General features: G+C 42.1%; 1 long non-coding RNA gene across 1 annotated transcript; it reads right to left on the bottom strand.

Moving 5' to 3' along the window:
* Positions 1-305: 305 nt before the first annotated feature.
* Positions 306-9,399, bottom strand: LOC148684573 (uncharacterized). The gene is made up of 4 exons (XR_015945893.1): positions 9,297-9,399; positions 2,684-2,842; positions 697-955; positions 306-440 (listed from the first exon to the last, which is right to left on the bottom strand). It is a non-coding gene; the product is annotated as an uncharacterized LOC148684573 (long non-coding RNA).
* Positions 9,400-27,148: the final 17,749 nt, after the last annotated feature.

Below are 27,148 nucleotides of genomic sequence, written 5' to 3'. Positions count from 1 at the left end.
GCAGCTTTTGGTTTCTTTTTCCATTTTTTTCACTTTACTTTGTTTAAGTGGAATATTTTCAATATTTTATTTTTTTGATTTTTTAATGAAAAAACTAAAGCATGTAGAACAGGTCAATGAAAGCCTTCAGGTACCCCGGGAAAGGAAGATACTATTCTGCCGGTGATTCTCTTGTTAAATTCCCAAATTTGGTATTGCCAAATATGGAAGGTGAGAACAGGGCACTGATATTCCTTGCATAGTTCATTGGTCTTCTCTGCAAATCCAACACCCCAAAAGGCTGTCATATATATCACAAGCTCTCCATCTCGAAGCTAGTTCATCCCTGAATATGAGAAACCTTGCCATAGACTGGTCAATAAGAGACCTTCCCTGAGTGAGCTCTTTTCTGGTACTTCGAAAGGAAAGTCTTCCTCCTCCTTCCTAGACAGAAACTGGAACTGTGGAAATGAGGAGGGGGAATGATTTAAGTAAATATAACCCAAGCAGCCTAAAAGGGGGGGGGGATGAACATTCACAACTAATTTAGAAAATATAATATTGATTGTCCATTGCAACATAAATGTAATGTTTCATAGTCAGTACAAAGCATGAAATAAATTGACTAGGGACGAGGTTGGTAAGTTTCGGTTTGTATTAGCATAATTAATTATGCTTCGTTGCAACACTCCCTCGAGCTCAAGATGGAATGCTTACCTCCATGCATAAAGAATTGTTTTCTTCCCAGCCTTACAATTCTTGCAGTATATCACAGAACCGTAAGCAAGAATCAAATGACAGGTCGGATTTTGTTCTTGTAGCATGCTATGTATTAATTTACTTGATTGTGCTCCTTTATGTGAAAAGACACTCTTGCGCAAAACCCGCGTTACAGCATTTTTAACAGTCTTTTGCATGCAGAGGGGATCTGCACTTTGGTGGCAAACTCATCATATTGTCCTGAGTCTCCAAGCACCTTTCAAAACAAACAAACACACAAAACTCAAGAGAACTGACATAAGAAGTACTGTACAGTATCAGATCAATGGCCTGTCTAGTCCAGCATCCTGTTCTCATGGTGACCAACCAGATCCCTGTGGGAAGCCTGCAAGGAGGACCTTGTCAGGTCAGCCGGGGACTAGGATGAGCCCCCTGCCCCAGGCATACGACAGGATCGAACCACCTTTGAACCACCCTCCCCAACGGTTTCTAGTGACTCATGCCTTGGAGACATTAAGCACACATTCAGAGTCCAGCAGAGATAAAAACACAGTCAGAGCTAGGCTGGGGTTGTAAGCACTAAGCTACTTTATTAAGCATAAGGCTTAATCCCCTTTTAATGCCACCCAAGTTGGTGGCCTTCACTGCCTCCCTGTGGGAGCCAGGTCCCTAGTTTCACAATACGCTGCATGTGAAGAAGCACTTCTTTTTAACTGCCCTGAATCTTCCAACCCTGTAGGCCGGTTTGGGGAAACAAATGCTGTTCTAATTACAATCGAAACCAATCGAATTTCAGCTTTCAGTAGGAAGCGCATAGACACTTCAAGTATGGCGTGCAAGGTTTGTAGCCAGGTTCAGTGGTTGCCTCTTTGATGTGTTAAGTATCAGACTGAAAGCAGCGGCAGTACACCAAATCTAAACTCACAAACAGTGTATTTGTGGTGCTTTGTTCACCCTTCTGTTAATATATGGTGAGGGCTTCATTTTTGTGGCCAGTGTAACATACTCAAGCAACGTACGTTTCGTTCCTAACACCAATTTATTTTCTGCTGATCATATAAGAAAGCAAAACCATTAATTCAATAAAGGGTCATTCACCTATTGCATATTTCTTGGAGACGCCTTTAACTTTTTTGGGGGGGGGGAATAGAAATTCTGAGTCATCTTGCACAGTTCTGCTCAAAAGTAATGCCATTTGTAAAACTGTTGCCAGATCATGAGACTTCAGATATTTAGAAAGATAAAGTAAAGGTAAAGGGACCCCTGACCATTAGGTCTTGTCACGGATGATTCTGGGGTTGCGGCACTCATCTCGCTTTACTGGCCGAGGGAGCCGGCGTACATGCTGGTCATGTGGCCAGCATGTCTAAGAACATGTTACATATATGAAAATGAAAAGTGGGCCTGTATGTTGACATTTCCATGGAACTAACCCATGGGTTTACAGACTTTCCATCAATCTTCCTTGATCTTTCCCATTTTATTACCCCATCTGCATGGGGTAATAAATCAGTAACTGGCTGATCAGTTACTGAGTTGCTGTTAACCTTTCCAAGAACCCTGAGGAGATCAGCGCTAAATAAGCTTCTCCATTTGAAAACACTTTATTTGGATAGTCACTAATAGGTTCTTTAAAATTTTTTTACAAAATCCTTCCAGTAGCACCTTAGAGATCAACTAAGTTTGTCATTGGTATGAGCTTTTGTGTGCACACACACTTCTCACAGGGTGTCTGTTGTGGGGGAGGAGGGGAAAGGAGATTGTTAGCCGCTTTGAGACTCCTTCGGGTAGTGATAAAGCGGGATATCAAATCCAAACTCTTCTTCTTCTTCTTCTTCTTCTTCTTCTTCTTCTTCTTCTTCTTCTTCTTCTTCTTCAGATACGAAAGCTCATACCAATGACAAACTTAGTTGGTCTCTAAGGTGCTACTGGAAGGATTTTTTTCGTTTTGTTTCGACTACGGCAGACCAACACGGCTACCTACCTGTAACTAAGTTCTTTAAAGTTCCTTTTCCCCATTCATCCTTATCTCCATTGGGGAGATCAGGCTTCCACGAGGTGATGATCAGATCTCTCTTGATTACAATCTAGAAACGTTTCTTCCAGTTCGAATTTCAATAGCTCCTGTTAGCTGGAAACTTTGCTAAAACACAAAATGAGCCAGATCAGCAGGTGGCGGCTGCTGTTTCTGCTTTTTTTTTCAACGTCATCTCATAGTTCAGTTACCAAGCTGCAAAATCCCTTTCAAATTGACGGTTGCTTCAAGCCAACAAAAGTAAATTGTAGCAGAGTTTTAGATCACAGGAGAGACTCCCTGAGCCTGAAAGAGAGCTGCGTTGAACAGCTGTGCCTAGTTGTGGAGGGCACTTACGCCTTTGCAAGCACAAAGCATGCTAACTGTAGACAGTAAATTTTAAGGAACGCCATGAACAAGGTGAGTCAAAGGGCTATTGACTATAATCAGTGAAATTTCAACTTCAGGGAAAGCATTCTGCATGGAATGATTGGCGAAGTGGGAGCAATAATTTGCTCCTTACAACTCTGCTTGGCAAAACATTGCCTCCAACAGCTTGCCAGGTAGCTTTTTCTAGCATGCAGTTTGTAGGCGACAAATTTCCTCCCAGGATTTCCAGAAAGTGCAGGATTCGTGATTAATCTGATAGGGCAGTGCTGTGCATTCTGCACACACACAGGGGAGAGTGCTAATACCAGGAGAGATGAAGCTTTGCTACTGTAACACAGAAGTTATCATCAAACAATTGCTATTGGGATGAACCCCGTAGACTTGCAAAAAAGACTCTGATGGTAAAAGTGAAGTCAGGATTCAAGTGAGACTTACATCACCCCGCTGCAAATAATGGGAGAAGCAGGAACTCACAGATAACTGTAGGTCACCTAGAAAGCATTTATCTAATCCCACCTGTTGAAATGAGCATGGAGGCAGTTGGCCCTATGAAATTTCTGAAGGCACATAGATTTAAAGTTCATGTTAGCATAGGAACCTAGGATCATAGACAGTTGCCTTATCATGAGCCATGCCAGGGGTTCATTTAGCTCAGGACTGTCCACACTAACTGGCAGCAACCCTACAAGATTTCAGGCACAGGTCTCACCCAACCCTACCTAGAAATGTTGAGGATTAGGTCTAGGACCTTCTGCATGCAAAGCAGGTGTTTTACTGATGAGAAAAGGCCCTTCCCCACAATTCCCACATTCCTGCATGAATGAAACAGGGTGCATAAAGTAAGGCAGCAGCTAGTGGCTAGTGCAGAAAAATGGGGCAGCGGCAAGTTCAGAAAATGGCCACTCAACACATTCCTGGGGGGGGGCAGTGTTTGTGGTCACTCATCCTCCTACCTCAATCCCCACCGCTTGGCCTCACATGCTTCTCAGATGTTGTGGGGAAAGTAGGGGCGCAGGTGGTGCTGTGGTCTAAACCACTGAGCCTCTTGAGCTTGCCGATCAGAAGGTCGATGGTTCAAATCCGCATGACGGGGTGAGCTCCCATTGCTCTGTCCCAGCTCCTGCTAACCTAGCAGTTCAAAAGCAAGCCAGTGCAAGTAGATAAATAGGTACTGCTCTGGTGGGAAGGTAAATGGCATTTCCATGCACTCTGGTTTCCGTCACAGTGTTCTGTTGCACCAGAAGCGGTATAGTCATGCTGGCCACATGACCCAGAAAGCTGTCTGTGGAGAAACGCCGGCTCCCTCGGCCTGAAAGCGAGATGAGCGCCACAACCCCATAGTTACCTTTGATTGGACTTAACCGTCCAGGGGTCCTTTACCTAACCTGTTGGGAATGCCCAGTGGCCTCAGAGTTGCAGGGTGGGTTCCTGACATAAGGGACCCTTCAAACCAGCCAATCAGCAGGGGGGAAAGCACTGGAGCAAAATAAAAATAAAAATAAATAGTGCTCAGACATGGCACTTTAAAGTATGGATCTGTGCCTAGAAACCCAGCAGAAAAGGAAGTCTGGATGAGCACTATGCTGTGCTTTAACATATGCTCAACCTATGTATTTGTGCGTAATACAAATATTTAAAAAAGGTAAAGGTAAAGGACCCCTGACAGTTAAGTCCAGTCACAGACGACTCTGGGGTTGTGGCGCTCATCTCACTTTACAGTCTGAGGGAGCCAGCGTTTGTCCACAGACAGTTTTTCTGGGTCATGTGGCCAGTATGACTAAGCCGCTTCTGGCACAACAGAACACCGAAACCAGAGCACTGCACGGAAATGCCATTTACCTTTCCGCCGGAGCAGTACCTATTTATCTACTTGCACTTTGATGTGCTTTCGAACTGCTAGGTTGGCAGGAGCAGGGACCGAGAAACAGGAGCTCACCCCGTCGCGGGGATTCAAACTGCCGAGCTTCTGATTGGCCAGCCCTAGGCTCAGTGGTTTAGACCACAGTGCCACCCACACCCTAATACAAATATTACTAAACACCAAAAAGCCTCCAATGACCTCTCTCTGAAGGAAACCCAACCCAGATAGGTGCTGCGGCACTGAAACACCCCGTCACTCTGAGAAGCAGGATGAGCACAGCACTATGCAGACCTCCTCCCTTTCTCTCCATGCCACGGGGAGTCATGTGCACAAGCCAAAAATCTGTGTGCTCGCTATGACTCAGAATTAATTGAAAGTGTTCATCTCTGCAAAACAGCTTAAAAGCTGTCGTTTTATAACACCCAACTTTGCTGAATCATGTCAGGAGTTCACAGCTACACCCGCCTTCATATTTAATTAACCTTAGCATTTTAACGTGGCAATGTGATAGTCTCTGGTGAGCCTTCCAAAAGCTTCATCTGAAACAATTCCCTCTTCTCAGCGGATACACGCAGATATTGAAATTTTGTCTTCACTAACGCTAGGCCCAGTGTCCACCACTGCTAACAAAGGCCCTGCAGAGCAGCAGCAGCCGAAAAGGAAATGCAAGCGCTAAACTTCCAAGGTGACTGAATGTACCAACGTCTATGGGCTCTTCCCTCCTGCAAGATGGTGAGAACTTAGTCGTCTCAGTGAAAATCAAACTAGCTGTGGCATTAACTCCACCCCACCCCACCCCCAATCCCCTTTGTTTCCCTCTTTGCCAAAGAGGGGAGGGGTTGCATCAGTTCAATGTGCAGCTCAAATTATGATGCAAATAAGGGTAATCCAGTTTCACTCTGTCAACTGACGTGCCCCCAAGGCATTGCCCTTTGCCACGTAATATAAAATGACTGCTGCATCTATTCATTTTTTAACCCCAAAACTAAGCTGCTTAGGGATGTGTTGTGGGGAGCGCATTTCATTTTGAGCTTTACGCTTTAATCACAGATCATTATATTACCAGGGCACTCCACTCATAGTGGTTTGGGGGAGTTGCCTCTGACAAATCATCTCTGAGGGGGATTGCCATATTTTAAGGGGTGGGGCGTTCCAAAAAATGGAGCACCACCACTGAGAAGACCCCGTCTGCCCAATCATAATCATTGGTGCTATTTTTCTAGAGAAAAGATGGGCTGGGACTCAACTTGAATGCCTCCCTCATTCTCTTATAATGGCAATGGCATCCACCTGAGAGGGGCCGGAACTGAGTTGCGATTAGTTCTGGCTGAAAAAAAGTCTTGATCACCATCACCAATAAGGCCTCTTTTTTTGTATGGGAAGAGGTAGTACCTTAAAAACTGTCTGTTCCTTTATATTCCACATCAGCTACTGAGATCTGCTGATGGAGTTTCCTACACTCTGAGGTCCACTTGGCCTCCACTCAGGATTGAGCCTTTAGTGTGGCAAACCCTTCCCAGGTGAGGTTCTGCAGAACCATCCCTGCTTCTTTCAGGTGTCTCTTAAAAACTTTACTTGTTAGGACTTCATAACATGATTCCCCCCCCCCCTTTGACCAATCTGTTCCTGTTTTATTGATTTTGTAATTAGGTTTTACAGATACCGTACTGGTTTATGTTTTGTTTTGCATTGCTTTCATTGGATTTTATTTTGTAAACTACCTTGATTTATTTTATGAAAGTGGGGGGGTTATAATTATTCAGATCATTGTACAGTCATACCTTGGTTTTCAAACAGCTTAGTTCTCGAACGTTTTGGCTCCCGAGCGCCGCAAACCCAGAAGTGATTGTTACGGTTTGCGAACTATTTTTGGAAGCCGAATGTCCGATGGGGCTTCTGCGGCCTCCGATTGGCTGCAGGAGCTTCCTGCGGCCAATCAGATGCTGGACTTTGGTTTTGGAAGTCGAATGGACTTCCGGAACGGATTCTGTTCGACTTCCAAGGTACGGCTGTATAAAAGGGCACTTTGTTGGTGTGTGTGTGGCTGAGTTCACTCACTGCAGGATGGGATTTATGAGGGCTTGGAAGGGGGTAAAGAATTTAATCCACACATTATATGCTTTAAAATGCCCTGTTAGAAATACAACCCATTACATCTTTAGAATTCTGATATTACTGAGGCACAAGATAAAAAGGCCCTGTTGACTGCTCCCTTGCAACATCTTGTGTGTTTCAAATGATGCGATGGTATCGAACATTTCTTTTTGTCCCATCGCTCCTCTAGCTATTTCTTTTTATGCTGAAACCTTCAATTTCTTTTTCGCTGTAAAACTTATCTTGCTGCATTATGAGTCTTCCCCAAAACTGCCTTGTAAATAGAATGTTCCTATGATGCCTCAAGGCTGCTGTGGCAATAGCAATCGAAACTGAGTTTTGCATGATGTTTGGGTTGTACAAACTGGCACAGTCCACAGACTGGAAAACATAAATCTGGCCTGGATGTTTCACAACAAACCAGAAAAAAACCAGTCGGGCATTATTCTCATCCAACTCTTGTTAATCTACTGTATTTAATTTTGGGTTAACAGAAGCATCATTGCTTTTAAAAGTTCACATAAAATTCCACTCTTTACTTCAGTTTGATGCTAGACAAGATCTGCTTTGGCAGGCTGGGAAACCTATGTTGGGAAAATGTTCATGTGAACTATTACTGTGGCTGAGGGCTTTAGGATATACTTACGGTACGTAAGTATTGAGCAAACGCTATTATCTGAGCCCTAAACAGTTTGGGACCCATATCTTGAGATTTTCTGCTGAAGTTCTTCTTCAGCTGCCTTCTTTATTGGAAGTGTGCTGTGTAAAACCAAAGTAATTGGTTTCTGGTAGTGTTGGCACCCTAGTTGTGGAATGCCTTCTCTAAAACAATGCCTACATTGCATGTTTTTTCACTGCCAGGTTAAGAGACCTCTGTTTTTGTAGCATCTGAATTTGTGGAAATCTTCAGTCTGCTGTTTGTATGTGACTCTGATTAGCTGGAGGTCAATCGGCTGCTGTCAGACCTTCATTGGAAAAGAATTTCTGGCGTTTGGTACACATTCAGATCCAATATTATCCATGCCACCTTAGAACACAAATGCAGAGAATAATGGTATATGCAGCATGTTGTAACTGCAGTCCCTGGAGACAGATGGTCATCCAGAGAAGGAATGACTGCTGGAAGGAGCACAGAGAGAAGAAATGCCATGGTGCATCTGCAGCAGCACAAACGGACACCTTCATTTGCCCCAGCTGCAACAAAACATGTCTCGCCCCTACCCATCTCTACAGCCACAGGGGGCACTGCAACCTTCCAACAGTTTGACTTCAACCGCAAAGGTGCAACTCCTCCAAGACAGACGGGTGCCAACAACAGTTACTGAAAAGATGACATGGACTCTTTGGGGAGGAAGGGTGGGATAGATATTTAATATAAACAAACAAACAAACAAACAAGACATGGTACCCAAAATGCACATTAAGGCATAGATCACATCCAGTTTTTCTACAGTGGAACCTGGTTTTACAGATGGGATCTGTTCCGGAGACCCGTCCGTAACATGGAACTGACACAAGCTGAAGTGGTGCATCTGCGCACGGCGCGATTTAGCGCTTCTGCACATGCGTGAGCAGCAAAACCCCAAAGTAACCTGTTCAAGTACTTCTGGATTGCCGCAGGACGCAACACGAAAACACGTAGCCTGAAGTGGGCACAATTCATGAGGTATGAGTGTATTGAAAAGTTTTGAATGTTTGATGTTTTACTGTGCTTCATGTTTTAATTTGTTGGAAGCCACCCAGAATGGCTGGGGCAACCCAGTCAGATGGGCGGCATATAAATAATAAAAAAATTATATTATTAATGACCACATTCGATCCACACTATTGCATGCAATATTAAGAAAAGTGCTTCGTTTTCTATTTATTCCACCTGCATTTGAAATATTTTTAAACATTCTCTAGTAGCTAATTGGAGATTGAATGCAATGAAGCAAGAGATAAAAAGTCATTTCTCTGATAGTTAGCTGGATACTGTCTCCCCCGCTCCCAGTCACTTCCTTTAATAATTTTGTGTAGCAGCATGGACATCCCCTTGTAAAGACCTCTGGCAGTTTGGAGCAGCTACTGTCTCTTATTTATGCCTGCCAAGCCTGTTCACTTAGCAGCAGGTGATCATTCAATGAGAGTTTATTAACAAGTCTCCTCTTCAGACTGCAGCATGTCGAATCCCTCATTAGAGTGAGGATCTGCCTTTCATCATTAACCTGGAAAGTACCAGTAGAAATGGCCACATACCTCTAACAAATCCAGACTTTCTGAACACTCCCGAATTATTGTTTCTGCAGTATATGTGTCACCAAAGCAGAGCTTGTTTTGTTATGGTCTCCCTGGTGTTTTGGTTTCCCTGGTGGTCCTTATGGGCTGGGCTTGCAACCTGTGACTCAGCCACGCCAAGCAAAGAGCTCCAGCCACATATTATGACCTGCTAGGCTTTTTTTGGGGTGTGTGTGTGTGTTCAAAAGCAGGAACTTGATCAAAGTCCTGATTGCCACAATGCATGGCTGGGCTGCATGTGACTTGACAGGTCACAAGTTGTACAAGCCTAGTAGATACAATATGCTCAATTGCTGAGTAGCCATCAGTAGCCCTCTCCTTCCTTGAATCTGGCTAATCTTCTTTTTAAACCATGTAGGTTGGTGGCCATTTCTGGCTCCTGTTTGGAACAAGTCCTACAGTTTGATTATGGGCTTGTCCGAATTGCTGTTTGAATCAGAAAAAGTGGCTTTTTGTGGTGAAAGTGTCGGGACAGAGAAAAAACAAAAAACCCATAAGAACACTCAGGTGTAGCATTTTAAGGCACTGACCTGTGCCTAGAAAGCATGGGGCAAAAGTTAAGTGTGGATGAGACCTATGTGCTGCCCTCTGAATAGCTCAATTGGTAGAGCATGAGACTTTTAATCTCATGTTGGGCAAAAAATTCCTGCATTGCAGGAGCTTGGGCTAGATGACCCTGGTCGTGCCTCCCAACTCTGCAATTCTATGATTCCAAGTACCATACTTTCTTTCATCTGCCCAGCTTCATTGGATGTCCATAAATTCAAGCGCTATGGGAGAGGCAGAGAAACATTTTCCCATCTACTTTCTCCATCCATGGCATGCATAACTTTATAAACTCCTGCCATGCCTTTTCTCTAAACGAGAAGGTCCCAAACATTGCAACTTTTCTTCAGTCCATCCACATGAGCATTTTAGTTGCCCTTTTCTGATCTGGTGCTTTGAGAAAACGACTGTATTATATTTGAACCCCATGACTGTGTGGGAAGCATTGCTTACATAATGAATGCCACTGTTTACAGTACCGCTACTGCTATTCATAGCTCATCATCAAGTAACCATTTGCATGCCTCCAGGAACATTGTAATTTATTGGTCTTGCTGTGTCACATTAATTTTGACATGTCCTTTTCCTTTTTTTAAAAAAAGACTTTTTTAAAGGAATTTAATGAGGCTTGTGCATGCAGTTGAACAAAGTCCTTTTGTTTTACTGTTTTGCTGTTTTTAAAGTTTACTCAGCCATCAATCCTCATTTGTGTTGCTGCACCTAACAGGTTTTTGTTTCGTTTGTTTTTTTGAGGATGCTGGTGCCACTGAGAAGGTATCATTTAAAGTGTGATATTCTGTTGTGTTGTTGTTCTATATTATGTTGGAAGCCGCTCAGAGGGGCTGGGGCAACCCAGATGGGCGGGGTAGAAATAATAATAAGTTGTTGTTGTTGTTGTTGGTGGTGGTCTGCACAGTTTTTCTTTAACCCTTGTAGCTCTTGGCTCTTCTCTTGATTTTACGGTTGCCATAGTCTGACATTGAAGTGTGACCCCCCCCCCTCCAACTGATAATGCTGAATCCACCACACAGCAAAGTAATCTACAATGGTATAGATAAAATGTTTGCTTCCAGCCACCCCCACCCTTCTCCAGTACTCTCTCATCCTCACTCTGTTCATGATATTTTTTTGCTTCAGGGCATATACTTCTAAGCAACATTGATTGTGCAGATTAGTGAGCCATTTCATTGGAAGGATTACCTCAAGTACCTCTGTGAGAAGCTCAGAGAACCATTCTTTCTTTTAAACTTTATTTCCCTATGTTATTATAAGCCTACTGGTACCATTTTCCTCCCTACCCCACAATCATGTGATGGAGAATTATACACACAAAACAACAGGGCCAGAAACGTACCAGTGAATGTTAATGGCTACTATAATCACTTAAGTAAAACAGAGTTCAAGGAATGCACATTTCAGCACATCAGTGCTGGTGTAACTCAGAACAATGACAACAAACGAAGTATCATTAGTATAATGGCTTAGATTTGAAAATGTTGTGTCTGCGATTCTTTAAAATACAGGTGAAACTCGGAAAATTAGAATATCGTTGAAAAGTGCATTCATTTCAGTAATGCAACTTAAAAGGTGAAACCAATATATGAGATAGATGCATGACATACAAAGCAAGATATGTCAAGCCTTTATTTGTTGTAATTGTAATTATTTGTCATTAGGCGGGTCAATTATAAATGGAATGTAATTAATGAAATGTAATAGCGATGTTTATTTTTGTTTATTTTTGTATTATTGTAACTATTTGTTTTATTACTGTGGAATTTCCAAAAGACAGCATTTGTAAAAATCAAAAGAAAAATTAAAAATAATAAGTTTCATTACTGAAATAAATGCACTTTTTGACGATTTTCCAAGTTTCACCTGTAGGCATTGTTATACATTGGTACTTGTAGGAAACCCAACCAGCTCACACCTTCGATGACCAAAACAGCACTGTGGACCTTGCATTAATGTTTGATTACTGTGAAAATCTCCACCATTCCTAATGGGCTCTACACTAGAATTGGTGTGTAGATTGTCAATAACCATGGACAAGATATAATATTTCCCTGCATATTATGAGTCAAGCTGCATATTCAGCTTGAACACATGTCTGATCATGGTTCAGCCTTGCAGATGAATACAACGAACAGACTTTCTTCCAAAAACGTTGCACACATGCGTATCCTCATATGCATGACCGGTCAGAAGGAATGTTTACTTCCCTTCAATGTGTGGTTGGCCAACTTCAAGGCTATCAAGGTTAATGTGGTGTTATCGGAAATCAAGCTGGATAGATGGGTGTGTTGGGCAGAAGCCAATCCATATCAGCCCTTGAAGGTCAGAGGAGATTGTCAGAGATGAACCAAGGATTACATCTTGAGAATGAGTACAAACCAGAAGGACAAGGAAATCCAAGGCATTAATTTAAGTCAGAGCAGGAGAGCGAAGGAATGGCGAGTAGGAAACAAAAGCGTTTTCTAGCAACAGGTGCAAGAACACAGGATGTTGAAACAACAAGGAAGCAGAGAATTTTCATACCTGGGAGGAATTGCTCCTGAACAATAGTTACAGATAGGTTTTTTTGCCAGACAAACTGGTGCTATCTTCTGGATGCTGAACATGTTTCAATTTGATTCTTCACTATTTTGATGCTGTGTAGGTCTCAGATTTGCTCTGCAGAAGATATCCAAATGCTGACTTGAATTGGTGCCTCTTGGCATGGTACCTGTTGGTATACTTGCCATCATTTCTACAGTAATATTTTCTTAACTCTTCTCAGTTGAGAAGTCTTTCCCCATAACTGCTTGCTGCTGCCTTAAAAACTGTGAACCAGTTTACCTTGCCTGAGCATACATGAGACACTTGGAGAAGGGATTCTTCTTGAATAATAATAATAATAATAATAATAATAATAATAATAATAATAATATGTTTATATGCTGCCTATCTGACTGTGTTGCCCCAGCAACTCTGGGTGGCTGCCAACAAAATAATAAAAAGACAATAAAACTTCAAACATTAAAAACTTCCCTGTACAGGTCTTCCTTCTTCTAAAAGTGATATAGTTTCTTAACAGTTTGACACCTGATGGGAGGGCATTCCACAGAAGTCTCTCTACCTTGTTCCCTGTAACTTCACTTCTCATAGTGTGGAAATCTCCAGAAGGCCCTTGGCACTAGACCGCTGGATGATGGGGGTGGAGATGCTCCTTCAGGTATACAGAGCCAAGGTGCTGGGTCCTGATGCAGTTAGTGAACCCATGCTCACAATGATCATACAGTCCTCCTGTATGTTGATCCTGTTGATCTAGAGCAGGGGTGGGCATCCTCTGCCCCAGGGGCATCAGGTGTGGCCAGATCTTAGACAAAAGTGGATTTGCAAGGCAGCTGGTTGCTGGTGCCTGCAAAGTCCCTTGCACAGTGCTTCCCATGTGCCAATTATCAGCTAGTTTCTAGTGCTTGGAAAGTATTGCACACATTTTGGTTTTCGCCTGGGTGTTTTGGTTTCTAACTATGCAGGCAAAAATGGGTCAGCTGACATCATTGTGATGTTAGGTGATTGACAGTTGAGTTGCCCCATCCACCTGTCAAATTAGGAGCACAGGGTCATGTGGCAATAAAGATGTGGCGCTCTGACCAGATCCAGTTCCCCACCTGTGATCTAGACAGCCACATTCCTCCTCCTCCTCTTGTCTATGGATGTATTCCAACTCCTGTTTGACCCTCAAATGGAAAACAAACAAACCAGCCCTGTTTTTGCATAAATGATGGCCGTAATGAACCTGCTCAGCAACATGGCCTGCATCCCAAACCTGCAGTTAGCAAAGGACCTGATTGAGAGCACAATGGCTATGGCCATTAAGTAGTCAAACCCTCCAGTAAAATATCTCAAATTATATCTGAGCTCTCCTATGTCTACCCAGCACTTCTTTTCATTTCCATGTTTTATAAGCCCAACCAATTTTTAACCACACTCTTCATTTCTCCTTCCCAAATTCTCCTAAATTCACTTCCCCATTCCATACCTTTACCATCTATGTTCTTATGTTAATGGACATTGCTACAATATTCCAGAGCTTTTCTGAGAACCTGAGGACCAAATAAGGCATGACACCACACACACAATTAACATTAATGGGATGCAAATAGAAGGCATAGGATCCCTGAGCTAGACTGGAACCAGCAGAGAACAAAATCTCCTGCCAGAGGCCTGATCTGGTCCCTACCACTTGCAAAATAAAATAAAATAATGCAATAGCAATTGTGTTTCGCATCCAGCTTGAAACCCCAATACTTAAGAGCCCTGATTTGCCCTGAAACCCCAATACTTAAGAGCCCTGATTTGCCCTATGCTTATATATATATGTATATATGCAGGTGGCGCTGTGGGTTAAACCACAGAGCCTAGAGCTTGCCGATCAGAAGGTTGGCGGTTCAAATCCCCGTGATGGGGTGAGCTCCCATTGCTCGGTCCCAGCTCCTGCCCACCTAGCAGTTCGAAAGCACGTCAAAGTGCAAGTAGATAAATAGGTACCACTACAGCGGGAAGGTAAACGGCGTTTCCGTGTGCTGCTCTGGTTCGCCAGAAGTGGCTTTGTCATGCTGGCCACATGACCTGGAAGCTATACGCCGGCTCCCTCGGCCAATAATGCGAGATGAGCGCTGCAACCCCAGAGTCGGTCACGACTGGACCTAATGGTCAGGGGTCCCTATATATATATATATATATATATATATATATATATATATATATATATATACACACACACACACACACACACACACACACACACAAATTATTTGCTTCTTAAATGAAAATTAGCTTACCAAACTTAACTGTAAGTATTTCAGTTCTCCTGGGCCCTTTCTGATTCGTTAGCAAGTAATACAGCTGACTTGTCCATTGCAAAAGGCTACTGCCATAATAATGCGCTACTTTGTACAAGAGGCATTAATTTTCCTGATGGCAGCAGACAATGCAGGCAGAAATATATAAAGAGCTCCTTGTAATGGTAATTAAGGTACAACTGTAGTGCTGAGTCAATGCAAATATCTTGTAAATACCGTTCTTATTGTTAATGAAGTACATTCTAACAGAGCAAAAAGCCCAGAAATGTTCTTCCCTTGATGAACATGTTAATAGCAGTTACTCAAAGCATCCAGAAATTCCTGTGACTAGGTAACAGCTGGAAACAACTCTAATGAATTGCCGCAGAAATGACTATACCTCACCGCATAGTGACTTACTTTTGATGCATGCGCCGATTTGAAAACCATTCACTTCATGTCTTACAGGGGCTTCCCATTACAACATTTTTAATGAACCAATTACATTTGGCCCGTCTGTTTGTGAACAAACCCTCATGTAGATTGTGGTTTAAAACAGCTTTGTGCAGTCATCAAGAGAACTAAAATTCTGTTCCAAAAGCTCCCAAGTTTATAGAAGCCATTCCAGGTTCTGATTTGATCCCTGAATGGCCCGGTTTTCATCAGAGAAATGTTGTATAATATGGAGTTATGCAACCCTGAGCCAAGGAGATAAATAACTATACTATGCTATAGTGGCTTGGGCAACCCAGTCATATGGGCAAGGTATAAATAATAAAGTTGTTGTTGTTGTTGTTGTTGTTGTTGTTGTTGTTGTTGTTGTTGAATAGGACGTTCTTATCATTCATCGGGCAAATCTTGGAGGGTATGACATTTAATGGTTTTTAATGTTTTTAATTTTTTTAAGGAAGTATTGTTTTGCTGCTTGCCATTCTTTGCTCCTTTGGGAAGAAGGCTGGGGTAGAAATAGAAATATAAACAAAATTAATTATTTCAAAATTATTGCTTACAGTTGTGTTTTAAGGAGAAGAAATTTCCACTGTAGACTGAGTAAATATTTGTTTCTTTAATTGAGACAGATGTGGGGAAGCTGTGGCCCTTCAAGTGTTGCTGAATCACAACTCCCATCATTCCTATTAACTATACTCACTGGGGTTGATGGGAGTTGGAATCCAACAACATCTGGAGGGCCACATGTCCCCCATTCTTCATTTAACACATCTAAATCCCACCTTTTTTCTGTCATGGAATTTAAGGCAGCATATATATTTTTTCTCAGGTGGTCACCCATTCAGACACTAGCCATGCCCAGGCCTGCTTAGCTTCAGCAAGGTGGTAATGTCATGTGACATCAGACCATATCTTGGGTGAGAAACATGGCATGTTTTACTGTGTGATGGGGGAAGGAAGTAGACTGATGGTTAAAAGACGTTTTGATTCTCCCTACTGAAAGATTGCATCCTCGTGTATAGATCAGTCTGTAGAGCATGAGACTCTGAATCTCAGAGTCAAAAGATGGGCAAAAGATTTCTGCATTGGACTAGATGTCTCTCATGGTCCCTTCCAACTCTACAATTCTATGATTCTATGCTGATTCTTAAGTATAGATCGGAAGGCATTTTCAGGACTGCCAAAGGGAAAGTGTTTGTACAAGAAACAACGACTTCTGGCACCCACACAAAGAGTGCAACTCAGATTCAAAATTTGGGGTGGTGGAGAGACATTTCTTTAGCATGGAGACCTGTGTTTGATCTCTGGTGAATACATTCCATTAGCACTTCTGGTTTACACAATGGTTTCACACGGAAAACTCAAAGATAAAGAGAGGCCCTCATAAACAAGAAAAAGAAGGAGTCATGTGAATCCAGAGCCAGATTGAAATACAAGCTACATAAGCAAAAGTTTACAGTGGATCCTCATATTATAAGAAGCCTGTAATGAAATGATTTACACTTCAAGTTTTTTTATGATTGCATAATAATATAGATTTTGCTAAAGCTATGGGGCCTCTTAAACTTGATGTAGCTTAGAGCCTAGGGTATCCTTAATCTGTTTGGATCCAGATCAAGTGTAATTCCATGGAGTTGGTAGACAGCAGTAGATGGGACTGAAATCATGTAGAAGATTTTGTGGAGGCAAGACACAGGCATGCTGAGAAAGGGGGGGGAATATGCAAAATATGCTGTGACAAGCAAAAAGCTGTATAGAGGTCCTATGCCTGAACCCCAGTATGCCCCAGTTCGAATCCCCACAACAGGCTGAGCTCCCATTGCTCTGTCCCAGCTTCTGCCAACATAGCAGTTCAAAAGCACACCAGCGCAAGTAAATAAATAGGTACCGCTATGGCGGGAAGGTAAATGGCGTTTCCATACACTCTGGTTTCCATCACGGTGTTCTGTTGCGCCAGAAGTGGTTTAGTCATGCTTGCCACATGACCTGGAAAGCTGCCTGTGGACAAACGCCGGCTCCCTTGGCCTGAAAGTGAGATGAGCGCCGCAACCCCATAGTCACCTTTGACTGGACTTAATTGTCCAGGGGTCCTTTACTTTTTACCCTATGCCAGAACCCTAGAAAGCTGCCCACCATTTTTTTTTCAAGTAGTCCTTGCATGCTAAGACATCAAATGAGTTTTTCAGGGGGGAGGCCAAACCCTTTCATTTCCGGTTTGCTTTTTTGCTGAACTAAAATGTGGTTTTAGCAATCTCTGATTTGATTTATTCCTTCCCCCTTTTTCTGTTTGGTCTTGGTACACACACATTGATTCCCTCTTTGTTTTGGGTGGCTGGTGAAGAGAGGGTACCTTTCTATCCAGTGAACCTGGAATGTCATTTGATTGAACCAAAAACTGTGCTACTTCAGCAAACATAGTCCAAGTTGGACAATTATCCCCTCCCCATTGCTAACACCCACCCACCAAGTCTTCTTTGAAATGCAGTCAGAAACATTTAATTTATTTCTGCCTGTTCGTAGAACAATTCGGGAATTGAATGACAAGGTTGCTTGTTGAGATTGAGTCTTAATAAAATTCAGATGAATGCTGGTGAGGAAAAATTAAATTATATGACTTGGTGATGCATTTCTCTCTCTTTTCTCCAAGGATTTAGCAATGAGAGCAGTTAAAGGAATCGCAAATTGGTATCTGGGCAGGCACCACAAAATAATATCAACCAATTTCCAGAAAGCTCCTGACTCCCACCAGATATTTAGATTTTCAGCTTCGTAGTAGAAAGCTCCCCTGGATGTCGCTGGCTTTGACTGCATTATTAGACAATCTGCCTTCAAACTCTCTATAGCAAAGGTACAAATAACGCAGTCCATTTGTTCACATTAACAGAGCTTCTCTTCAATTCTCCATAGTTCCATAATTCCGATCTGAAAATGTGTAATGTTTTTAATGATAGAATTTTAAATGTGCCTTGGCTTTTAATTTGTGTGCATAATATACCTTTACTTCTGTGAAACAGAACATCTATCTCTCAAAGGGGACTGCTAGGTAATGTGAAGTGCTTCCAGTGCCACCTATTGGCTAATAGGAATTATGCCCATTGGTAAGAAAGCAGGAACATTGTTTCTGGAAAAGAAATAGAATCATAGAATCGAATCATAGAGTTGGAAGGGACACTGAGGATCATCTAGTCCAACCCCCTGCAATGCTGGAATATGCAGCTGTCCCATACGGGCAATGAACCTGCAATCTTGGCATTATCAGCACTACACTCTAATCAACTGAGCTATTCACATATTAGTTAGTTAGTTTTTTAAAATAATAATAATAATGTACTGTAATTAATTCAGAGGTCTCAGACAAGGAGAGAATCTTGTTTTCCCAGATGCAATACAACATAATTCCATACTGGAACTGCATTAGCAGACAATGATCTGAACAATTCTTTGCCGCTATAAGGCCCAGCAAATGCAATGGGATATGGCAACCCAGTTGTTGTTTTTTAATGGCAACTTAACAAAAATGAATAGGATTATGCAGATACGTTTCCAGAGGAGCCCTCACCCCTTTGACTGAAGGAAGCCTATTGAGAGTAACCTTGCGAAATTTAATGGAAGTACTCTGATGTAAATGGATCATGTATCACAGCCTAAATTAGTTTGGGGCATAACAGTTTTCAACTCCTTAAAAGCACAACCCTACACAATGCCTACTCTGAAATAAATCTCATTGGGCTTAATTGGGTTTCCTCAGGTAAGTCAGTACAGGATTGTTTCAGCCTTACACACATAGAAAGCTAGGTGTCAGGGAGAATTCTAGCCTAACTTTGCCCCTGATTGATTGATTGATTGACTGAATGACTGATTAAATAACACCAGGGTTTTTTCATGTCTAGGAATTAAAGCTGGGGTTTTTGATCCATTAGATGGTTATAAAATTTTGATCAGGTAAATAAAAGGATTATTTGGGAAGTGGGTATTTTTGTTTTTGTTTTTTAAAAGTAATAGAAGTCTGCCAGTGGTGTACACCATCTTGGAAGCATGCACTCCATGTTTCTCATACACAATTTTTTTTGTTTTGACCCTATACTTTCCCCCCAGATTGAATCAATTAATTACATACAATTAGGTTGCAATCCTGTGCTCATTGAACTGGGAGTAAGCCCTATGGGGACTTCTGAGCAGGCATGCATAGGATCAGCTATAGTTTCTGCAATTGTATGCCGCTCCTGAAACAATTGTGCTTTTTCTTTCCCAAAGGGAACATTACACCACGCAAACCCCCCATCTTCAGCCTGGCAGTGCATTTCTCAGGCACTTATGATTACCACCTCTTTTGCTGCTTACTGTATGTGAACTACACTGTAGGAAGAGGGAGAGGAAAGGTGTGTGTGTGTGTGTAGGTGTGTGTGTAGAGTAGCCAGGAAACAGATTAAGCTGCAATGGGAAGATACAAGTGACTATTTGAAGTATTTTGTTCAGATTATTTTTCAGCATTTGAGTTGGACAGTGTGGCTGACTTTTACTCTTATGCACCAAGGAGATAACGCCGAAATCCACCTAGGCGATTTCTTTTTTAAAAGCAAAGCTATGTTCCAGTGTAATTGCACACAATACCGCAATGCAATTGTTCACAATGTGATCGGATTCCCTTTCATTCTAGTTAAAATGGCTTCTCACAACCTCTTGAGTCCTACTAGGGCTGCTGGAGCTATTATTTTTTTGCTGAAGTGGCAGGCTGGATAGTACAGTAGGGTAAACCCAGGGGCCATTAGGATGACACCTTGCTAGATATACTGTATACAGCGCACAGTAACTGTGTAAAACACAGATAGTCGGTAGTCCGTCTTCCATCAAATGATAGCTAATCCCCTCGGCCGAGGGATAAGATCCCCACGGAACTATTCAGAATAGTGGCAGCTTTATCCAATGTCAAGCGGTGGTTCCTTCTAGGCTAGCGGCAATCTTGTACAAGTGACATCTAATGTTTGCTTCAGGACTGAACAATTGTGTCCAATTTTCAAAACAGATGGCCAACAAAGATTTCACATGAAAATATGGTTGGAGGCAGTATGGCTCTGAATACCGGCTGCTGGGAATTATTATTATTATTGCCATTTGTGGACACTGTACTTATCTGTACATCTGGGGGGGGGATAGTTATAGATAGCTAGATACACAAGCAGAGATGAGCACACACAATAAGTTCAATGTAAAAATGGTCCACATAAGAAACAAAAACAAATACATAAACAGCATAAATTAACACGGAATCAATAAAGTTGGAGAGCATTGCAGCATAAGGTACAATCCCAAACGATATAAAACACACTGCTCATACGACCATCCGCCCAGTTTCATTCTCACCATCCATTCCACTACTGCCATTCACTCTCTCACACATTTTCTCTATCAATCAACCACTCACATGCAAACTAATTACAGTATACTCTGCAACATTACTACCCACGTACAAAGGAACTCTATGTGCAGGGCTTTTTTCCTGAACTTGCCAGAACTCAGTTCCGGCACCTCTCAGGTGGGCGCCATTGACATTCTAAGATAATGAGGGAGGTGTTCATAGTGAGTTCTAGCACCTCTTTTCCTAGAAAAATAACACTGCCTACGTAAGATATTCTCCCCACCTCTGAAGCACTCATGGGTACATTACACGCAGAACCATCTAATACCTCTCCCAGCTCTCACCTGGGAGAGTTCTAAATCATCTTCCATCCATTCAGTTGGGGAGCATGCTGCTGCACTCAGGACTTGCTTCTGAGCATCTCATGGGCATCTAGTTGGCCACAGTCAAAAAAGGATGCTGGACTAGTTTGGCCGTTGACCCGATCCAGAAGGGTTTTTCTTATGTTCTTATTGGTGCTTCCGATGTCTCCGAAGAAAACCAGACTGAGGTCTGGAACTTCTCACTGGTTGGGGTATTGGGGCGTACATAAACATTATCAATAGAACTGAGATATTTGAATGGATGACATAAATTCTTTCACCCTGTTCTGCTTCTTAATGCAAGATGATGTTAATTTCCTCACAATTATATATCAGTATAATTCCTGTCTTCGAATAAATGGAAACGATTTTGTTTGATCATCCAGGAGAGTCTTTCACTTTTACTACTCATGGCCACATTATTTTATTTTATTTTATTTTATTTTATTTTAATCGAGCATTTTGTTATTTCCAAAGTGTTTTGTTATCCACAACTAATAGCAACTGCAATGCTGGCTCAGGTCATTCAATCCATTCCTTCTTTTCTCCTAATACAGCCTTCCCCAACCTACTACAAGTCCCATAATCTCATGACCATTAGCCATTTTGGTTGGGGCTGATGGAAGTTGTAGTCCAAAATATATACAGAGCATCAAGTTGGGAAAAGATGTTCCAATGAATGGTGCAGTAAGGATTTTTTTGGTTTGGCCATGGGAATAGACCTACAAGTCTTATTTAATCAAAATACAACTTCAAATACCATTTCAACAAACTTTGCCTCTTTCATAACGTAATTCCTGAATTTTACTTCATATTATATTAGAGATGTTTCTTATTTGTCAATATTCTGGGCCAATAATAAATCCATCAATATAATAGACTTAATGCATACACACAGAAGACAAAAGCTTCCAGTTACCATACTGTTAGGAGAGAATGTCCAATTAGACTTCAAAGGCTCGGTTTGGGATATTAAAGATTTGGGAAGTGTGGCTTTGCAAAGAGGAGCGGTACTCAACTGCTATAGTGAAGATATCATCTGTCAAAAATGGTTCATCGGCAAGTACAATTCTATTCTAGATGTTTGCAGTGAGAACGCTCCCATTGCATACCATCCACAATTACCAATGCACCATACATCCAGAGGCCACACACAGCCTGAAATTAGGCCTATTGTACCTTAATAATGGGCTAATTTTACCCATGTGAAAGAACCCAAAGTCCTTTCTGGCATCCCCCATTGACTTTTGAACAAAGAGAAATGCATATATAGCTCTAGCGGTGTTTACATATATGATTTCTGATTGTTTAACCAGGCAAAGTGAGCATTCTTCACCGGAGCAGTATTTGTTATTCCACACTGTGAGAAGCAGAAGAGGTGTTTGATCTTTATAATTGAAGGATGACTTTAGCTGCAGTGATAATCAATGTAAACACCTAATGTAGACACATCATCTTCCTTTGTAAGGTTATCCTACCTCCCTGGCTGGCCAAAGTGTATAATTCATGTGCACATTTTGTGCGAATCTTGCTCTCTGAAGTCCAGCTATGGTGAAGTTAGTTTAAAACTCTCACTCCGTCTCCTTGAAGAATGTCTGAAAAATAATAGTGTTATGCCTATCTATCTATCATCTATCTATCTAGAGCAGGCATCCCCAAACTGCGGCCCTCCAGATGTTTTGGCCTACAACTCCCATGATCCCTAGGTAACAGGACCAGTGGTCGGGGAAGATGGGAATTGTAGTCCAAAACATCTGGAGGGCCGAAGTTTGGGGGTGCCTGATCTATATCATGTGAAGAGCCTATTTGTGTGTGCAACAGAAACCCTCTTCAAATCAAAGGTATGCATCGAAGCTGGACTAGACCAATGGAGGGTGTGCGACCAGTATTTTCAACCCCGTTCTCCCATTCGCATGCTTGTAATTGAGTGAAGGGTAAACACCCCCAGTAGGGGTCATGTGATTTAGCAACCAGATGATTGCTTCTTTGCATTGACAGGCTGTTGTTGTTGTTACTAATGATGCTACAAAAAATAGGCTTCCAAGCAGTATCCAAAATATAAAACCAGTTACACAAACATTAAAATATAAACATCCATAATTAAAATACGCAATGAACATTCCAGTTAACTGAAACATCCACTGTTCAAATATGCAATACAATACTCCAGAGGTTTTCAAACTTTTTGAGTCCACGGCTCCCTTGACCAACTGCATTCTTTCTGCGGCAACCTTGTGGGGCTCAGGAGCCCAGTTATGTCACCCTTTGCCTGCAGAGCTGGGAACCCCTCACCCCTTTTTGAACACCCTCCCTTGTGGAGTGTTCCCTCAGCCTCTTCCCTCTCCTTTGGAGTCCTCTGGGCAGCTACTTCTGCCGCCCCTGGTCTCTGAGCTGCCCCCGCCCCCAAAGAGAGGTGCCTCCTCACACTGCCCCACAGGGGCCTGGGAAGCAGCCCCTGGCCAGCTCCAGAGGCACCATTCACCTGAGGAGCTTGTAGCCAGGGTTGCTGCAACAAACAGCAGTGCAAGCCTTGGGGAGGCAGAGATGCAAAAGAGCATCTGAGGAGGGAGGGAAGGAAAGAAGGGCAGAGGTGAGTGTTGCCTGTGGCACCCCTGACTATCATTCAAGGCACCCCAGGGTGCCACAGCACACTGGTGGAAAACCACTGCAATACACAGCACAGCAATTAAAACAGGAGGTTCAGGTTGAAGGATCAAGCAAATCCTGTGTAAATAGGTGCATCCTCAAAAGCTGACGCATTTATAGTCTTGAACCAGGGGGGAGTGATGTGTTCAAAACTTACGTTGAAGAATGTCTGAGATTTGGTGGGAATCCTCAAGGAAAATTAGAGGGTGCATTGTACACCCATCTGCAAAAGCTCAATTAGCTTCTGACTGCACAGATCGATGTCTTCAAGTGTTTGTTTGTTTCTTGCCTCAGCCATGAAACTGTTTGAATCTACATTGGCATCCATATAATTTGGCTCATTTGTTTTTAACAATGTTCAGGATGGCGAGATCTCTTTTTTGAGCTTAAATTGGGGGAGGAAAAAAAAGGTCATCCCCATGAGGGAAGTTGAATTTGCACAATGATCCTGATATAAAACAATCTAGAGTTTCTTCTACTGAGTTATGCAAATGAGAGATAAATTCTCCCCGCAAAACACCTGCAAAATAGAAGAATGAAAGACGTTTTAAATATACATGAGGTGACATTCTTCAGATTCATAGCAGGATAAATAGTAAATAGGGTAAACGGTAAAAGGTAAATAGTGTTACTGATGTATTGATTAGACTAACTGTGCAATCCTAAGCATGTTTACACAGAAGTAAGTCCCATTGAGCTCAATGGGATTTACTCTGTAGTAAGAATGCTTAAGATTGTTTGTCTCATATGATCCCCTGACCCCCACATTAAAAAATTCCTTCCAGTAGCACCTTAGAGACCAACTAAGTTTGTCATTGGTATGAGCTTTCGTGTGCATGCACACTTCTTCAGATACACTGAAACAGAAATCACCAGACCCACCCAGATATATATATATATATATATATATATATATATATATATATATATAGTGAGAGGGTGGGTGGGAATGGGTGATTGGTTGATAGGTGTGGTAAACCTGTGGACGACTGTTAACAACTGCAATTGGTCTTACAGGAAAAAGCAAGGGGTGGGATGGCTAAAAATAGCTTTATCGTGTATAATGAGATAAGAATCCAATGTCTCTATTCAGACCAGGTCTCTTCATGGTTTTAAGTTTGGTAATAAGTTGCAACACCTATCAGCCAATCACCGATTCCCACCACCCTTCTGAGTAATACCCCTCCCCACCCTCTCACTATATACAAGGGTCTGGTGACTTCTGTTTCAGTGTATATGAAGAAGTGTGCATGCACACGAAAGCTCATACCAATGACAAACTTAGTTGGTCTCTAAGGTACTACTGGAAGGAATTTTTTTATTTTGTTTTGACCACGGCAGACCAACATGGCTACCTACCTGTAACTTGACCACCACATGTTACTAACCACCACATGTTAAATTGATTTAAATGGAAAACATTTTGTATTGGATCTTCTGGTCTCTGGAAAACCCAAATAAACATTGTACTGTTCCAGTAAGACAGATATTTACAGTATCTGGCAAACACATAAATGTCCAGAAGTTGTACAGATTCAAACTTCATAAAAAGCAAGGAGTCTCGTAGTACCTTAAAAAAAACCCAGAAGTATTGTTCTGTGAACTAGCTCTTGAAAGCTCAAAAAAGAAACTTAAAATCATAAAGCAAATAAAAAATAGACAAAACCTTGGATATTATTTTATATTTTTAAACAATTCTTATGTTTAACATTGCCACTTTTAATGATAAATCTCTGTGATTTTAGGAACTGTATAATTAGCAGAAATGAGTTTAATAGCTTTAACCAACACTTTTCCCCCATGTGGAAAACACACCCACCCAGCTCTTGAATGTACAGTTCCTCTCCGATATTTGATGTATTTGATAAGAAAGCATAGAGGCCTATGGATTTGCTCTTTTAACAGACACATATTTGGAGTTCCATATCTTGCTTCTATGCACAGGGTTCTGTCATGTGATTGCTGACATGTCGAGATGGCAACTGGAGTTGAAGATTCTTGGAAAGTACAATTGTCATATGGGAATGATAAATTAGTCTGGCCTGGATGATCCTGCACTGGCTGAAGCTAATGGAAAAACCTTCAATTTCTTGTCAATACGAGAACAGGCCTTTTCTGTGGTGGCTCCCCACTTGTGGAACACTCTCCCACAGAGACTCGCCTGGCGCCTTCATTTACATATCTTTAGGCACCAGGTGAAAACATTCCTCTTCTCTATGGCCTTTTAAGCTCTGTCTGTATTTGGAGTATTGTTTTTGTTTGCAATCATGCTGTATGTTTTTGTGAAGGGTGGCACAGAAATTTAACGAACAAATAAATATAATTTCATCGGGTCCTTCCATTTCAACTACAAAGCAAGAACAGGCTGTGGATGCTTAATAACCAATAATAAACAAGGTGGAGGGAGTTGTCGACCCACGAACAATACTGCCGCCGTGGATTTGTTGAGACTGAAGCTTTTTAAAATAATTCACCCAGTGATGCCTTTCATCATTCAGCTTCTTTTGTTTATGCTTGCCTATAAATAAATCCCCCCTGAACATCACTGCATTTGCCTTACCATCTAAAATAGTTCTGAAGCACAAGACATTCTCAGTGTATGTTTCCTGGCTGCTTGGTCTCTTTGTAGACTCCTCCACTTCCTCCACTAGGGGTCTATTCATCAGGAATTAATTAAAGTCCCACTTCTTTGCCAGGGCCGCTTTCCAAAGAATTACAAGATGATTCCCAGCTATTTGATGCTGGGGGACTTCCTTCCGCTTTTGACTGATTTCCCATTTTCTTCGCTGCTGTTTTAGCAGACAACGGGACATCACAATTGTTTTTCAGAAGCTTTTGTTTCTGCCGCCCATGGATACAAGCCTGGCAGGAGCTCCATATTCACTGTGACTCCAAAACAACTGCATGTGTGAACTGGCTTGAAGCCATCTAAACATGAGAACAATTTCGCTCATCATTTTGTTCATCTTCCTGCAAATATCTTTTGTTTGTGACATTAGCCAGGGACAAACAATGGCAATTTGAGAGACACAGAAATCTTCCCCGAGATCTTTCCGTTGTCAACAAGCACTGCAACTTCTGGGTTCCTGCCCCACTTATGGGCATTTATTTATTGATATTAAAACTTCCGAGTCACCTGCCCAGTGGGGGAGGGTGGCGTGGAGGGCAAATTTCACCCTCCCCAGCCTCTGCTGCTGCCAGGAGGGCACTGGTGTGCCGTGTGGGTGCAGGATGGGTCACATGACGCCAGACCCCCTCAATGTGGGGGGCAAGTCGGCTCCTGGGCATGCAATACACATTTGTATTTCACAGTGGATTATGATAAGGTAGGCAAAGTTTTGCTCGCTTGTGTGGGGTCAGTAGCAAAGTCCAATTTTGTTTTGAGTTATTCTCTGTTGCTAGGAGGTGATTCAAATTACTTATATAAATTAGAACAAAACAGAATATCAATACCTGACATATAATACCGTTCAGCGAAACTTCGGGGCTAAAAGAAGCTCTTCTTTTTGCTCTTTTGGTGGCAATTATAACAATAGCTCAGTGTCCTTGTGCTTATTATGGTATGGCTCTGCTCATGTTTGGTGCTTTACTGGTGCTGTTGGCTTTCGTAAATGCTGCATCCATTCC

Source organism: Zootoca vivipara, chromosome 9 (assembly GCF_965207765.1).
Source record: "Zootoca vivipara chromosome 9, rZooViv2.hap1.1, whole genome shotgun sequence".
In the NCBI taxonomy this organism is placed as follows: domain Eukaryota; kingdom Metazoa; phylum Chordata; class Lepidosauria; order Squamata; family Lacertidae; genus Zootoca; species Zootoca vivipara.
The sequence above is the reverse complement of the archived record's forward strand: the minus strand, read 5'-3'. Positions and strand labels throughout refer to the sequence as shown.